At 42.5% G+C, this 18325-nt stretch overlaps 1 protein-coding gene across 2 annotated transcripts in view; it reads left to right on the top strand.

The window, feature by feature from the left end:
* The window catches only part of LOC135897124 (calcium-activated chloride channel regulator 1-like), a 594363-nt gene that overhangs the window by 196950 nt on the left and 379088 nt on the right, over positions 1-18325 (top strand). The gene's annotated exons all lie outside the window — the stretch shown is intronic.

The raw sequence follows: 18325 nt of genomic DNA, 5'->3' as shown, positions 1-18325 counted from the left end.
CCGAAAATATTTACGAAAGCGGGAGCCGATCTTTCCACGTCCGCACTAGTCGGCGCCTTCTTCTTCTTCCTAGGGAAAGTGGAAGCGCGCGAACCGCCTCAACTTCGTTGTCGGTGCGATAATATCAATCAGCGGTAGGCTTCGAACTCGGGGTCCGTTCGAGCGCGTCTGAACAACTTCTGGATTTCATGTCCACTCCACAACACTGCGACAACGGCGACAAATCCCAGTGATATGTTACGCGCAAACTACTAAAAAACGCGGCGTCCTCTGCGTCTGCGTGATTTCGTTCAAGAATTTAGCTATCTGCCCAGTCAAAAGGGAAAATGCAAAAAACGAGAGTGATCTTCCGTGCGAAATGTGCATGTATAAACAGGGCAGCTTACGCACCTTTGCACCAAGCTGCGACACGAAATAGAGTGTTATGACCCTAAGATATAACGTTATTTAGGACAAGAGACTAGTATTAAGCGATCAAATTGTATAAAGCATTTAATATTGAGCAGCGATCGTCCTCGCGCACTGGAACCAGCGCGGCACAAACACACCCAGCGCAGTTTCCAGTGCGAACCAGCGAACTGCAGCGAGAACCAGCGCCTGTACAGCACAAACCAGTGCGCCCGAGAGTCATGGCAGTGGAACCAGCGTCTCGTCCAGTGGGACTCAGCGTTCTCACTGGTGTCCCAGTCAGCCCCAGCGAGCGCCAGCGTCCCCATGTGCGATCCAGCGTCAAAAAACGTGCTGGCTTCACACTGGAAGGCACTGGAAGCAACAGACTTGAGCGGCGGCGCTCTCCCTCGTGTTCGGGAAACACCTGCGCGCGATCCGCCTTGCAACGCGTGGGAGTGGTTTCCGCGGCGATTTGTGTGGTATATAGGAACAAGCCCCTGCAAACACGACCAGAATACTTCGCAGCCAAGAAGCTGCAAAGAAACGTCTGTGCTCAGCACTCCTTCGTTTTACACAAAACGATCTTACTAAACGTGAGTGTCGATGTTATGTCGACGCGATGTTATCAACGCGGGTGTCGCCGCAGCGGAGTGCCGTCTAGGCTCCCCTTGCAGCCGCTGATATCGCGGGGAGCCACTAGGCTTAGAACGTCTCTACAATTTTGTTGACATGGTTGGCAGCGATGAGCAAACACATACACAAGCCACGCAAACCACCGCGACTCACGATCGCTGTGCTGCCCGCCTATATACGAGTCAACTTGTATCGCGGATCTTGAGTTGTGACTAAATTAATTAATGTCGTGCCTCAGGGACGGGCTGGCCACTTTTAAAACGCCGGGCCCTTTGGAGCTGGCTACTTATATAGGTCGAGGTGGTCTTTAAGCACAGTTGCAGAACCAATGAACCAATAAAAATTGCTGTCAGCCGACATTGTCTGGCCATGATATAAACTGCCAACATATTTAAGCAGAACACGCATAATCACATAACTGTAACCAGAGATGATGAATAGTGTAACCTAGTGTCTCATGTTACCAAAGTTATATGTGCTATGCTGAATGAAATCTCTATAAGCTTACGCCAAGACAAACTGCCCTAATCTAACTAAACATAGAAAATTAAGGCTAAGCTTTAATAACATCAGCTTTACACATGTGACAGGTGGGTCAGTACATATCGATTCACCCTAGCTTATGGAACATGCTAACCTACCGAAACTCCTTCAAAGTGTAAGCTGCTATACCATATCTAATACCTGTCACACTGGACATTTTAATGTCATTGGATGCAAATTACTTCAGTGCAATAAATGCCATTCGACCTGTGGTGGTGGTACACAACAAAAATTGATTTCAGTCAGTCATGATATCAATAGCAATCATTGCGAAAAAAGTTGGTGAGAGAACAAGAGCAAGGTATATGCAGGATGTCTATGTAGAAAGTCAATTTATTTTAACATAAATATGGCGTGTCACTTCACCAGAATAACACGCATATAAAACTTCTAATTCCAGAATTTCTAGCCTCTACAAGCAAAAACAAGGTTTGACCAGCTTAGTAGCCATAGCCAATAAATTGAAGACAAAAGAATACGACTGACGTGGCAGTGCTGGACGACGCTCGGTTGCAGTAGCCGAAGCAGTTAGTTGATGTGTGCATGCATTGTAAACAAAGCAATCAGAGGAAGAGGCGAGACTGTCAAATAGATCCATACAGGCGCCCGACTGCTTACAGTATGACCGACTAGTAAAGCGACAGCTGCCAGATGCCACTGAGGTGGAGAGTAAAAAACATTTTGTGAAAGCCTGCCGTACAGCTTTTTTTCTAGTAAAAATAGCAGATGCCTTAAATAACACAAAATTAATTACCTCTTTACATCACTGCTTCTGAAATTATGAATGTTCAATGTCATTTTAGTCATTCACCACGAGTGCAAAACCGACTGATTTTTTTCAGATTCATTTGATTGCAGAAGTAATTCGATTCTAATGGCAATAAATATTACTGCGTAACAACCGAATAATGTCATTCAATGCTAATGCCATTCGATTCGAATGACAATAAAATTTCCAGTGTGACAGGAGCATAACACAACCACTTGTGAGCCACTGGCCATGTTACCACTATCCATTCATCTTTAGAATGCTGATTAATTATGTTTCAGAATGATTTCATTAAATATGCTAGTCCTATTCCCAAGCCTGTGTGAATCAGTCACTTGTGAAGAAACTTTCAATTTTTCTGTGGAGTATAGATTAGGTTGCTGCATCAGCTCAGATAGGGTACCAGAAATTGTTGCTACCCGTCAAATGACAAAACACAAGTCTACAGTTACCTTCATTGCCTTTACATTGCACTTATTGTGCAAAGTATCAATGGTATTGCAGCTTTCGAAAAACTGATTCAAAATCAGCTATTTATTTTGCATCCGTATTTTGCTCATGGTGCACATCTTTCTACAGAAATTGCTATATCAATGTCAGCAGTAGAAGCAAAACTAAGGTAGATCATTCTTGTCGCAGATTTTTAGAAAACATTTCAATATGAAGTATATTGCAAGCAACAAGTGCAGGCTGAAATTATTTATTTGCTTCGTGATTTACAAACAACAGGCGATGGAGGAATCAGATTTTGTGTATTCATATAAATACTTTGTACGTACAAAGTAACTAAGCACGACACAACATATAATACTCCTGAATTCATGTTGAAAGATTGCAACGCATACTGTTGAGTAATATCTCATGGTGTCTTTTTAACTCTAGAAGTGAACAATGCACGCATAAAATTTTTGTAGTTGGAACAAATGATATGAAGAAATCATATATACTACTTCAGATGAGTAGACAATTACATTTGCCTTTAACATATAGTGCACAGCCCTCAGCACTGAGAACATGCTAGAGATATTGACACATCATAGCAAGATTCACATACTGTAACAAGTTTAGATATTTTGCTTTACAGCTCGATGTCCAGAGCTGGATTGCTATTATCTTGTAAAATTACCACTCACGCCAATTTTCAAGGCATAGAAAGCCGGATTATTTCAGCCCCATTACAGATATTTCTTTTTTTTATTATCAAGCAAGAACGTCTGTAAAAGGCCACTCATTGAAGAAAGCAAACAAAACACAAAATTACACAATCACAATGCAAGGTCATGCGAACGCCTCGTGGGTACCATCGCAGATGCAGGTAAATCACAAAGATAACGAGGAAACGGTACGTAATCGCGTTTATTCGCTGGAACGCACTGCAGCCACTTGGATGCAAAGACATCGTACACCACCGCACATTTCTAGCACACACTACGTAAGACACATGTACGCTGCAGAGATGTGTGTTTTTTTCTGAGGAATAATGTTCGTGAGTCACACGATAAACACAGAAGGCACGGGCGACAGGCGCGCACCCCGCGCACATTTAACACACCGGCACGAAAGCAAATGCGGACGACACCGGTGTAACAAGCGCTACACGAGTGATGAACCCTGGTAGATTTGATGCTTTCCGACTGAAATAGTTAGAACACACACGGAAACATCGCACACTGCACAAGCGTGCATCTGATACCGTGTCAACAATTCCTGAGGCTACAGTTGATGCTGACGACAGCAGAAAGTTATTTAAAACGAAGTGACAACGCACGTAGCACGGGCAGGAACTCATAACGTCATGAAAAAACTTCAACACAGCTGACTTGCAATGCGGATCTCGGAGGCCATACTTTTGCTGGCTGCATACGGCAGAAGTTGTTAAAAATCGAAAATACACCATAAAATTTTTTTTTCTACAGTGAATGAAGTATAGCGTGCAATATAGACGCTTAAATGTTTTTTTTTGTCTCGCAACTATACGTAGTTGGGCGCAATACGGCACACATTGAGTGCGTACTGGTTAATATTAAGGCATCACGGGGGCCACACGACCGCACAGGTAACAAATGACGCTCGCCCCATGCGATCGGTTGGTGGCGCAACCCACCACCCTGTTTCAAAGGAGACGCTCATAGCATTCATTCGTCTACACTGCTCTCTATTTTGCAACTGCCGATCGCCAGTCGTTTGCGCGAGCTGTTGTGACGTGTTTTGTCTAATCGTGTGGTTTTGTGTTTGGTGTAACGAAATGTGACTTGCGAAATGCGAACACAGAAGTGCCAGAAGATAGCTTGTGTCTCTCTGAAGACTCGCCATATGCATGGCGTGCCAGGCAAATGGGGACCAACGATTTTCATGCCCTGGAGTGCGTTCTCTTTTGTGTCTCGTTGTGGGAAGTTCGCTGGACGTCGCAAAGAAATGATGTGTATTATTAGCGCGCCTCAGCTCGTCTACTACGTAATGGCGTGTAAGCTGGGTGTCGACGCAGCACCGGCAACTTGGAGAGCGCTTTTCGACCGCGTCGTACCATTCAAAAGGTAAGTAATCGTGCTTGCTGACTACACGTGTATTGTGCGTGCTTCTCGTGTGTGCACAGAGTGCACGACCGTAAAATAGAACCAATAGAACTGCCACGGCAACAGTGGAACCCGTGCTCATGCTTGCTGAGCGCTGGTTGTCAGTATTTAGCTAGGCAAGTTTATTGTCTTAATGCGAAATTTAAAATAATTATAAGCGTTTTCTTCCGTTGAGAAGTATTACGTTCGGAAATAATCGTGTTCATCATGTGGGCCTGTGCGTGGGCTCCCGCTTTTCTGCTGAAGTTGCATAACAACGCTCATCTGCATCTTAACAGGTTCTAACTGCAATGACGTTTCCTCGCGTATAAATGCTTCTGCGTTGTAAATAATCTCTGCTTACGTGGTTCTGAATTTACGAGCAGTTTAAAAAAAAAACGTAAGCAGTCAAAGCTTGCAACTGGTACAGCTTACTAAATTTTTTTAAGACAACACGTGTTGACATAACTTATGTGTAACTAAACATGACACGAGACAGTTGCTTAAACTAAGTCATGAAAAAATTGAATTGGGATGTAAACAAAGATTTCTTTGTAATGTGTTGCTGCTGTGTGTGTGTTAAAAATTTTACGGCGAATAAGGGGTCCCTCTGTTGCCACCCTTCATTATTGCAAACAATATTTTAGTGACTATTTTTAGATGCTCCTTGCATGTGTTCACACTGTGACAGCGTTAATGTGCCATTGCTATAAATTAACTGCGAACTTTCCGGACTTATTTTGTAGTGGCGAGGCCGTAACCCACACCAGTGTCCACATAATGGAGGAGCCAGCAGAAATGCAGGGAAACCTTGGATGACTGCCATAGCGCGGTGTGTAATCTGATTGCTTGGTTCAGGAATGTATGATGTGTATGTGTTCCAAAGAGTAGGACCTCGGTATCATTCGTGAATAAGTTTATCAACATATTACTCAACACAGCTTACTAAATAGACTAAGTATTTTTGCAACTTGCTGTTTATTTGTTTTCATAGCTGTTATGCATATATTGTTTTCTACATGAAACTAGATCTAACATGTCCTGATGTTAAGTGTTCTTTCTTGCATCAATTGCTTGGACGCAATTCAAATTTCATTTTTGTTTGACAGAATAGTTTGTGCGGAAACCCGCAAGGTGGAGAGAAGTAATTAACAAAGGGAAAATCAGACATCCACCCATTCGTTGCAATTGCTACAAAAATAAATCTGTACGGGTTCCTCGAAAGAAAAGCCTCGAAGTTCAAGAAAAATTCGTCATGGTCCGGGACTTGAACCTGGGACCACTGCCTTTCCGGGGCAGCCTCTCTACCATCTAAGCTAACCAGGCGGCTAGCAAATGGTAGGGCGAAGTCAAATTTGTCAACAGCTGACAAATTCTGTCCGATTTTCCCTTTATTATTTTTGAAAGAGCGTAGGTTTGGGCATGTTGGTATTTCATAACTTTTAGGTTTTTGGCGCACAAAAAGGGGTGAGAGACAGAGGTACGACGCGGACACAGCGCTAACTTCCAGCAATTGTTTTATTCTACGAAGCGGTACACATATATATAGGTAACAGACAACAGCGTACGTATGCGCATATGTACTGGTTTCTAATCAAATGAGACAGCAACGAGACATGTGTAATGGAAAGTTAAGATGATATCGAAGATGAAAAAGCGACCATGCATAGCCAAAAAATTTTTTGTAATTGCAAGATTAAAATGCCATCGCCGTCAAGCCACCCTCTGTGACGTTTGAAAAATCTAATTCTTTTTTTCAAAGATCAATTTAAGGGGCGTGCTAACACAGATTATTGAAGTGGCGAAGATCGCTAGTTTGGGGAATGCTCGTGTTAGCGCACCTTCATTCGATCTTTCAAAAAAAAGAATTAGATTTTTTGAACGTGTCACAGAGGGTGGCTTGATGGAGATGGCATTTTAATCTTGCAATTACACAATTTTTTTGGCTATGCATGGTCGCTTTTTCATCTTCGATATCATCTTAACTTTCCATTACACATGTCTCGTTGCTGTCTCATTTGATTAGAAACCAGTGCATAGGCGCATGCTTATACTGTTGTCTGTTACCCATAAATTTGTGTACCACTTTGTAGAATAAAAGAATTGCTGGAAGTTAGCGCTGTGTCCGTGTCGTACCTCTGTCTCTCGTCCCTTTTTGTGCTCTAAAAGCCTAAAAGTTATTATTTTTGCTTAGTACACGGTGTATTTCTCACTTTTTATTTTGGCTTTATTGTTTTGAAACTGTTTCCTATGCTGCAGCTTTTATTTCCATCTTCTTTTCTGTTTATTCTACACGCTTGTTCAGTTTCTGCGCACATAAGAATTCAAAGTGTAGTGGGCCAACTATGTTGCATGTCTAAGCACATGGCGTGCTTACCATTGTTTAACATTCATATTAGCAATTATTTATCTCTTGTTCCCAGAATAACTCCCACTGGCAAATACAAATTTGATGAGCCTGAACTTTTTGAAATGATACATGAAGGTCATTATTCACTGTGCTGCAGTTACTGCTCTAACATATGGGTAACAGCACAAACATGATCGCAAGAAGGGGGACACATACACACAGTGCTGGCAAACAACTGGTTTTATTGGCAAGGATAGCAACCTTATATATGCCAGTGAAGCAAAGGAAATGAAGGGGAAAACATGTCAAGGGTGATAGCATGCTAACCACGCAAGCAGAATACAGCCAACCAAGCGCGACAATATGCAAACAATTATTTTTCTTTGCCCTCTGAAGCCCCGATAGCCACATGCAGAATATCAAATTCAGCATCAAAGAGAGCAAGAGAAGGGGTGCTGAAGCACCTGCTACCAAATTTACTAATGTGGTAAGCTTCTAAACTGATGCGTGCGGTCTTGTCACTGCCCTTTCCTAGAATCGTCTCTTTCAACCAGGCCACCCAATCCGTATACTTGCTGACATTCGCAACTAAATGTGCATATTTATCATTTAGTTGTTTCTTTTTTTTCACTTTTTGAGCGTGTTCCCCTAAACGGTCATTGACACAGTGACCAGTTTCGCCGACGTAAACCATCCCACATGACATGGGGATGCAATACACCACTCCAGAGGAATATTTTACTAACGGCGGTTGGTGGTTCTTCTGGCATCCACGTTTTCTGGCGTTACAGATATGTGGCCGCAACTTTCCCAGCTTAATTGGGGCAGAGAAGCAAATTGGCACACCGTGCCTACTTGCCACCTTCTTAAGATTGTGGGAAAATTTATGGATGTAAGGGACCACCTCTGTGTTACGTGCCTTCCATTGATCCTCAGCCATTGTACTTCCTGATCCTCACTTAAATTTTAGAAGTAGGATATCAGAAACGGCAGTCAAGACCAAGACAGGGAACCTGCAGCCAAAGGCGGCTTGCCTGATTATTAAACGTGGTCTTAATCTCATGTGGGCACAATTTTTGGAGAGCCGATGCCATACAGAACACCGCTATACCTCTTTTAATTGTTTTGGAGTGTGCCGAGTCAAAGGGCAGCAACTCCTTCTTAGCTCGTTGGTAGTAGCCCCAGCAAACATGTCCATCACAGAACCTGATTTCTAGGTCTAAAAACTGTAAACTTGGAAGGTACGGAAGTTCATGGGTGAAACGCAACCAATGTCCATGTTTGATAAAAATAGAAAATATTTTGCCTAATGTAGAGGGGTAGGGGAAGGTAGGCTTTTTTAAAAGCACTAAAATATTCTCAATATACCTAAAAAATTTTAAAACCGGCATCCATTAAACATCTGTTACAGTGCATTTTCCATCTTGGCCAGAAAAATGTCAGAAAGAATAGGGGCTACGCACGAGCCTATGCAGATGCCATCACGCTGCAGAAATGACTACTCGTCAAATACAATAAATGCAGTTAATTTAGGGAAAATGAGGTATCCACCAAATCGTAGCAATTGCTACAAAGGAAACCCATGCGGGTTCCTTAAAGAAAAGCCTCGCAGTTGAAGAAAAATTCGTCCTAGTCCGGGACTCGAACCCAGGACCACTACCTTTCCAGGGCAGCCACTCTACCAGCTGAGCCAACCCGGTGGCTAGCAGGTGGTAGGGTAGCAGATGTCAATCGTAGCAATTAATTGCTACGATTGACATCTGTTATTCTACTGATTGGGTGGATGTCTAATTTCTAATTTTCCCATTATTAATTACTTATCTCCACCTTGCGGGTTTCCGCAGAACTATTACCACAATAGAAGTAGAGTTCAAATGAAACTGCAATAATGATAGAAAGTTATGAACAGATAAGCCGACAGTGTTCTGGAAGGATACGTCGCCATTTTCAATGCAGTCTTTGACACACGCTAGCAGTTGATTCTGCGGAACAGAATGAAACAAGTCCTGCACGTCTGCTGAAAAACCGAAACCAACATGATCATTTCCCTCTAAAATCTACTACTGCGACTGATTGCTTTAGAAGAAATAAGTCGTTCAAAGCTAGCGTCTTGAGCTTCTTAGCAAAAACTGGCAAACACACTTCTGCCACGATCCCACTTCACTAACAATAGTGCTAAATGGAACTTCGGGCTTATGTGTCTTGGCTGTCAAAAACCCCCTCAAACTGTTCCCTCTGCTGTTAGATATGTCCCTGGCAAACCTTTTGAGGTCTAATTGCTTACAAAACTCAACGAACTTGGTTTTTACTTGCACTTCACTTTTCTCTCCGGGGTCAAAGTTCTTATTAGCCGCTACCAAACCTTTTTCATTGTAAATTCCCTTGGGTAAAACAATGAACCCACCCTGTTTGTCAGCTTGCATAAGCATCAGGTTGTTACTCTTAAAGAAAGTACGGTACTAGTCCGGGGTTTTCGGAGCAAATTTTCGCAGGCAGTCAGTACCTTCAAGAAGGCAGCTGTCCCGATTATCATCTTTTCCTGAGTGGCCACTTTTCGATTCATTGCAGTGATATCATGCACAGGAACATCAGCTTGGACACAAAATTTGAATCCTTTTTGCAGATGTTGCATAATCTTCTCTCGTATATGGACGTCCCCCGTGACGCTGACATTGGCTAAGACGCAACTGGCTAAGGCGATCGGTCTGTAGGAGGAGAGCTCGTTAGGATATTTCGCCGGTTTAAGCAGGCCTACAACGCAACTGCATTTCCAAGAATCTGGAACATTTGCTGTCTCCCACATTATACTATAATAAGATAGAAGAAGACGTCATGATTCGATGCCAAGATGGGTAACGTCGGCACCAGGACCAGACGGAATCACATACGTTACCCAAGGGAATTTACAATAAACAATTTGTGGTAGTGGCTAATAAGAACTGTGTCCCTGGAGAGAAAAGTTAAGTGCGAGGAAAAATTAAGTTCGTTGAGTTTTGTAAGCAATTATACGTTGGAAAGTTTGCCAGGGACATATCTAACAGCAGAGGGAACAGTTTGAGAGGGATTTTCAGAGCCAAGACACATAAGCCCAAAGTTCCGTTTAGCACTACTGTTAGTGAACAGGGATCGTGGCAGAAGTGTCTTAGCCAGTTTTTGCTAAAGAAGCTCAATGCGCTAGCTTTAAACGACCCATTACTTTAAAAGAAATCAGTCGCAGTAGTACAGTTTTTAAAGCGAAATGATCATGTTGGTTACGGTTTTTCGGAAGACGTGCAGGAGTTTTATTCTGTTCCACAGAATCAACTACTAGCATGTGACAAAGAGTGCATAGAAGATAACGGCGACGTATCCTTCCAGAACACCGTTGGTTTGGCCGTTCATAATTTTCTATCTTTATTCAGTTTTATTTGAACTCGACTTTTATTGTATTTGACAAGCAGCTGTTTTTGCAGTGCGATGGCATCTGCATAGGGTCTTGCGTAGCCCCTATTCTTTGTGACATCTTTCAGGTCAAGGTGGACAACACACTGGAACAAGTGTTTAATGGGGGGCCAGTATTAAAAAAATTTTAGGCATGTTGACACTTATTTGGTGCTTTCATAAACAGCAGCCCAACTTCACCTACCCCTCTACAGTAGGCAAAGTGTTATATATATTTAGCAAACATGGACGTGAGTTGCCTTTCATCCTTGAGCTCCCGGACCTTTCAATTTTAGGTCTTATACCTAAAAATCACGTTCAGTGATGGACATGTTGGCTGGGCCTCCAACCCACGGGCTAAGGAATTGCTGCCCTTTCACTCGGCACATTCGAAGGCAATTAAGAGATGTATACAGGCGTTGTGTAAGGAATAGGCTTTCCAAAGATCGTGCCCACATCAGATTAAGCTCAGTTTTCATAATCAGGTAAGCTGTCTTTTAGCTGCAGGGTTCCCCATCTCGGTCTTGACTGCCATTTCAAACGTCCTCCTTGAAAAGTTCAAGTGTGGATGTGGAAGTACAATGGTTGAGGATCAACTGAAGGCACCTAAGGCAGAGGTGGTCCCTTACATCCACAAACTTTCCCACAATCTTAAGGTGGCAAGTAGGCATTGTGTGCCAATTTGTTTCTATGCCCGAAATAAACTGGGAAAGTTGTGTCAATGTATATGTAATGCCAGAAGAACCACCAACCGCCGTTAGTAAAATGTTCCACTGGAGTGGTGTATTGCATCCCCATGTCATGTGGGATGTTTTCTGTCCGTGAAATTGCTCGCTGTATCAAAGACCGTTCAGGGGAACACCCGCAAAAACTGAAAAAAAACACTAGATGAGAAATATGCACATTTAGTTGCACACGTTAGCAAGTATACGGATTGGGTGGCCTGGTTGAAAGAGACGATTCTAGGAAAGGGCAGTGACAAGACTGCGCGCATCAGTTTAAAAGCCTTACACATTGGAAATTTCGGCAGCAGGTGCTTTAGCATCCCTTCTCTTGCTCTCTTTGATGCTGAATCTGATCTTCTGGGTGCGGCTATCGGGGCTTCAGATTGCAAAGGAAAAGAAAAATAATTGTTTGCGTTTTGTTGTGTTTGGTTGGCTTCATTGCGCTTGTGAACTTAACACGCTGTCACCCTCGACATGATTTTCCCTTTCATTTCCCTTGCTTCACTCTGGCATATACAGGGTGTCCCGCATAACGTGAGCCAAGAATTTAAAAATGAAAGGCGCGTTTGTAGGGAAATGAACGAAACCCATATTCGCAATAGCCAATAGTAACTCAGACAATTTTTTTGTTTTCCCCATAACTTGCTAATTAAATAAGTTTAATTACAGAACTTTTAGTTATTGCTGAGGACCCCAAGTATGGTACGCAGATTTGTAGAGCACCTTCAGAAACCACCGATCGAGTTCTTTCCTTTACTAAATGTCTCATGTAGTCCTTTTTTCCGGGTTGCAAAGAAAGCCCATGAAATATTAAGAAGGCCACGTGATAGAGCATAGTGGTATTGTGCTGCTCTCAAGCGTGTGTTCGGTGAACAAGGTTGGCTGCATCATGACTGGTGACGAGAAAGTGGCAGGGCATTCTTTATCTGATTGGCACTGCTCCGCCAGCAGCATGCATTTTCGCCATCATCCGACAGGAGCCGACCTTGTTCACCGAAGGCACGCTTGAGAGGAGCACAATACCACTGCGCAAGCACTCTGTCACGTGCCTTGTTTCATATTTCGCGGGCTTTCTTTGCAACTCAGAAGAAATGACTATGTGAGACGTATCGTAAAGCAAACAACTCGATCGGTGGTTTCTGAACGGGCTCTACAAATCTGTGTGCCATACTTGGGCTCCTCAGCCAATAATTAAAGAGTTGGGTAATTAAATTTAATTAATTGGTGAGTTATGGGGAAAACAAAGGATTGTAGGAGTTACTATAGGCTATTGCGAATAGTATGCATTCGGTTCAGTTCACTTCCAATGTGCCTTTCATTTTTTAAAAATTCTTGGCTCAAGTTATGTGAGACACCCTACAAAGTGTGCTGAGACACGCAAGGTGTGCTATCCTTACCAATAAAATCAGTTGTTAGCACTGTGTGTACGTGTCGGCCTTCTTGTGGTCTGTTTTTGCTGTTACCCATATGTTCCGAGATGAACCAACTGTCCCAAAAGGAAGTATTGATGACGTTACTGCTGAACTGAGGTGTTTTCTAGTAAGCTTGATTTTTTTCTCTCCCATTAACAAAAATTTTGGCAACCTATGCCCATTCATGCAAATAGGCATTGTAGCAGTTAAGAGTCTATGTCCAGTTACATTATTTTTCACCTTAAGTAAACACAGTATAGATCACATAGTTAGCTGATAGATCCGTGTATTGATGCTCAATCATTATGGAACACTATTTCGTACATAGTGCTCAATTGTCTGGTTGCTTTTGCTGTAGCATTTGCTCGTTGTTGCTCACCAAATGAATTTAATTTCAACTCCACCACATAGAACATTCCGATTGGCACTTCTGTAATTTTAATAGTGATAATCAACCAACGAGCCCTAATTCAAAAGCTGTCATGAATAATTTCTAATACTTTGGGTCCCTTTTCATGTGTTCTGTTTCGCACTACGTATTTGGTCAGCACAGTGGGCATTCTAATATTCAATCTGCTTGCTTCTGTTGAGGTCAGAATATCTTCAACCAGCAAGTCTAAATTATGATGCTCTCAGTAAAACTTCGATTACTGGGCAGATGAAAGCATTTTATCTCATTCTAAACGTATCTTTTTTGTAACCACCAGTGTCCAGAGCAAGCATCATATGCACAGCAACTCATAATAAGTTTTGAAGTTGGATGGGCGAGTATCTGTAGCTAAGTATACCTGTCCATATACTTTCTACATATTAGCTAGTGTTTTAGCCACACGAAACAGCCTATGTTGTGTTTGCTGAAGTCAAATTTATGGTTGATGCACCTGCTTTTTTTGTTGTGCACTTGCACTTCTGTGGTCTCTAAGCACTGTAGTCGTGTGACAGCTGAAGTATTGCAGTAGTGTCGAAGTTAGCGTGCTACACTATGCCAACACATACCTATCACCGTATTCGTGCATTTTCTGAGAACCAGCTGTGTTCACTAGTTAAAATTTGTAGTGTCCTTATGAGTTTGCCGTTCAGTTCATGTAACTTTCAGGACAGAATTTGCACAGGGAGGGAAGGGAGACCATACAACATGACTGCTGCTAACAACTGTCTCTTTAGTTTCATGGAAGGATTAAAAATAACAATATCACTGGATATGTGCTTATATTGTGCACAAGTTCTTTCAGAGGGAAGATGTAAGTTGTGATATAAAGGCATTAAACCACGATAAACAGTATTTGCATAAAAATAAAGGTAAATATGTGCAGAATAATTTATGTTCCTTGTCATCTAGAAAGGATGCTTTTTTTGCATTGACAATGAGGGCCGGCTCACACGTTTTGTTTATGTGGTATGCCTCACTGATTTCTCTCGTCAATTCTTCACCGTGGGTTGAAACAGATGAACAATCTTAATTTAGCCTGAGGCCCTATCGCGGCAATGCACGGCCTAGTTGGACGAGCATACTGGTGATTGTTTTGGCACACATTTGGCACATTTAGCTATGGCCAGTCTGCCCTGTGTACATTTGACCACATGTGAAAGGAATACAGTACACTGCCTCTCGCACACACTAGACAAACTTGCTTTAACCAAGCAAACCTCGTTTGCCTGCTCGCCTTTCTCAATTCACTTGTGTACTGTTGTACATGTGTATACATATGTATGTGTGTACAAATGTGTATCCCTAGCAAGCAATCTACAAGCGAATTGAGAAAGGCACCCAGGCTAGGGAGGCTTGCTTAGTTTAAAGATACCACCAAATTTGTCTTGTGTTCGTTAGCAGTAGTGTAGTCTATTCCTTTGATCATCTGTATATTTGGTCAAAGGTACATTGGGCAGACTGGCTGGTGCCTCAACATGCACCCAGGAGAGCACCACATATCCCACATGACAATGCATTGACATGACTGATGCTATGCATCAGATTTAGATTGTCCATCTGTTTTGTTCACCTCAGGTAACTGAATGGCCAACAATAACAGTAAGGAATATCACTTAAATACTGGGACGTGTCAGTCCGCTCTCATTAGGATTGCGTGAAAAAGAGGAACACTCTCTAAATGACACAGAATAGCAATCACTCTGTGCTTTCTAATTCAATTTGATATGCAACATTTGTTCTCATTCTAAAAGAACGTTTGTGCAGTACAAGTGCACATGCAGTGTAAATATTTTCTGTATTCCTTCCCATAAAATAAACATTTAAACATTGAATTGGTAGCTTTTGTGCCCTGTGGTCTCTCTTCTGTTCCTTGTGTTGTACGCAAAAGTTAAACATGAACATGCACCAACTTTCTCAGTTACTCGTCAGTCAGTGTTGATAAACTCAAAATGTTTCCAGCCAGAACATTCTTACCATTTATGTCACATCCAATCAGTATAGTACTACTCTGGCTTTTAATAAAGCATGCTAATATGTACTTCTGCATTTATAGTTTATGTAATGATAGCTTAACAGCACAAGCAAAGAGTTGTAGAGATACAAGCTGTATTTCGGCTATCACTAATTGCTTAGCGGGTGATCAGAGGCGGATACTAAGAGAGCTCTTCTGATTGGCTGGTACAAACCGTACAACACCACAGTAACTTTCTCTTGAGTGAGTTGGTCTTTGCTAAATGCCATGCTGTTGTAGTGCTACAAACTGCAAAAAGAAAGATACGAAAGGACAGAAAGAAGGGAAAGAAAGATGGCACTACACTCACCACTGTTTATTAGGCACAAAACTTGCTACATATATATTGCGCACACTCTTGACATCAGGGGCAGCAAAAAGAGCAAGTGACAGGTCATGTTGTTCGTGTGAAACCCAACATTTTCATTTCCACATCATATAAAAACATTTGTTTGACTAACACATGCTTGACCACTGATTCGAATGTGATATGCCTCTAGTAGTTTCCGCGCGGTTTTATCTCTACTCTTACCTGGGATTCTCACCTCAGAAAAACGTGGCTTACAGGAGCACGATTTGCAATGTGCAGAGAGATGGGTGGTCATACCCTTTTCTAAATTGTTTTTGTTCCTTCATTGACACAATGGCCAATCTGCCCGACACAGGTTTTCCCATAACTTAGCGGTGTCTGGTAAACCACAGCAGTGGACCGCTTTTCCACATAGCTTTTTTGTCTAGTTTCAAGCATCATGTCCAGCAGCTTTTAAATTCCATATTTCCTCATTCGGTCATCACCTAGTGGCAGAAACCTCGCAGCAGCAACTCAGATGTAACAATAATCCGAAGGGGAGTGAGGGAAGTAAGCACGATTCCCAAAGAAAGGCTCAGGTGGCACCTTATTACCACAGGGTGAGCCACAGCCTCAAGGCGGTGAACAGGTATGAGGTACCTGTTGTTTTCTTCCTCGAACAAGCTGTCTTGCCTATGTCCCCGAATCATAGAGTGTGCAGTGCAGACGTACATTCAAACATGCAAAGTGTTACGTGGAAAAGTGTTCCACTGCTGTGGTTTCCCAGATACCGCTAAGTTACAGGAAAACCTACATCGGGCAGACTGGCCGTTGTGTGAACGACTGAATGAGGGAACATGCAAACAACTTAAAAGCGCATATGAACGCCCATTTTTTTCTGCGTATTGTATACTGTGCTGCTGTACTGTAAGCCACGTTTTTCTGTGGTGAGAATCCTAGGTAAGAGTAGCGATAAAACTGCGCAGGAACTGCTAGAGGCATATCACATTCGTATAACTGGTCAAGCGTGTGTTAGTCAAACATCTGTTTTGTTATATGATGCAAAAAGAAATTGTTGGGTTTGACGCAAACAAGATGACCTGACACTTGCTCTTTTCTTCCCCTGATGTCGAGAGTGTGCGCATATATATGTAGCAAGTTTCGTGTCTAATAAACAGTTGAGTGTGGCGCCGTCTTTCCCTTTTTTTCTGTCCTTTAGAACCTTTCTTTTTCCAGTTCTTTGTGCTGCAACACCATGCCGTACAACCTGTACCACTTTCTACGCTTCACAAAGCTGAAAGTCAACTTGGGCTCACTGAAACGGGTTATGTATTGCTTGTGTAGTCTCTTTAAAGATTGCTTTCAAACAGAGGTAAGCCATATAATTTTGTGTGGAGCCCCTACACTAATGCTACTGGACATACTTCTTCTTGCTGCCAGCAGTTAGTGACATAAAACCAATGGCCGATTGCACAAACAATAAAAATTCATTAAAAATGCTTGATGTCAGATTTCTCAGGTTCCTGTAAACAAAGCAAATTAGCTGCTTTAATGAGAAAGTTTGGCAGACTGGGTGGGAATAGAACCTGGGGTGTGAAACAAGGACATTTCTGTGATGCCACAATATCCATGTGCTTTTGGAAGTAACCGTTGCAGATGTAAACGCTACTGAGGGTGAGCTTTGTGTTGTGCCAAGAACTAGGCCCTTATATATCGGTTGTCAGTTCCTTTAAGGTGTGCCTACTGTGTGTGTCATATTGTGCACGTCACATTGCAGCCATCTGGTTCACTAAAGATGCTTTCACGTTCCCACACGTAAGCAGTCTTAACGTGCCTCTGCCCTTTTATTGCAGGTACACCTAGGAAATGTATACATTGATGAGGAGTGGCACCTGCTCTAGTGCCATGGCTAGGACTCCGTGTTCTGCAAAGAACTGGCGAAACTGGTGTGGGGAGTTCTGGCATTCAGGATAGGAGCATCACAGGGGCTCTTTGGTGGTGCCTTCTGAACGACCGGAATGTCATTGAGAAGCCGGCATTGAGCCTCCATAAATTGGAAGCTGTGGACAGTATCATCGACATTGTTTCAAATTTGTTTGTGTAATGTTTGTAACAATACACGTATAACAGTGAAATGATTAATTTTCCAGATGCACTTGATGCATATCTTTCGAGATGTGGTGCCCCTGACAGTAGCCTAGCAGACATGCCTAGAGAAATTAAGTAAGCATGTAATTGCAAACATGTGTACATGCAGTAAACCTCATTAATTTGAAGTCCTGGGGGCCATGCGAAATGTCAGGACTAAGCAAACGCAACTAAAATGGTTTAAAATATATATTTATGTTTTGGCTTCGCACGGGAGCCTTGTTCACAATGAAACCAGCAGCAGAGTAGGTAGCGTTCTTATCTGCAGCTCAAAACACGATTAAGGTACTTGGCATACATGGACATGGATGATTAGAGATTCAAGATAACGACACGTAAAGTGATTTCATTCCTTAACAATCCAGCGATATTTTTTTTAGCTAATTGTGACGTAGTTGCACAGTGCTCGGCCAGGGCATTCGATGCAAAGTTTCGTTTCTGGACATCGTTCCTGTGCTGTTTAAGTCTTTTGTTGGAGTTACCGGTTTCTTCGATGTAGACATACTGACAGTTCGCACACCAAAGGCCCTACACTACGCCTGGGAACTTGTTTTTTTTTTCGTGCGGTCTTTCACATGCATGAGCTCGTGTTTAAATTTTGGAATGTGCACAGCCTCCACATCATATGACCACAACGCATGCAAGGGCCTTGC

This window comes from Dermacentor albipictus, chromosome 6 (genome assembly GCF_038994185.2).
Source record: "Dermacentor albipictus isolate Rhodes 1998 colony chromosome 6, USDA_Dalb.pri_finalv2, whole genome shotgun sequence".
Classification (NCBI taxonomy): Eukaryota; Metazoa; Arthropoda; class Arachnida; order Ixodida; family Ixodidae; genus Dermacentor; species Dermacentor albipictus.
This window is presented reverse-complemented; position numbering and strand designations above follow the sequence as displayed.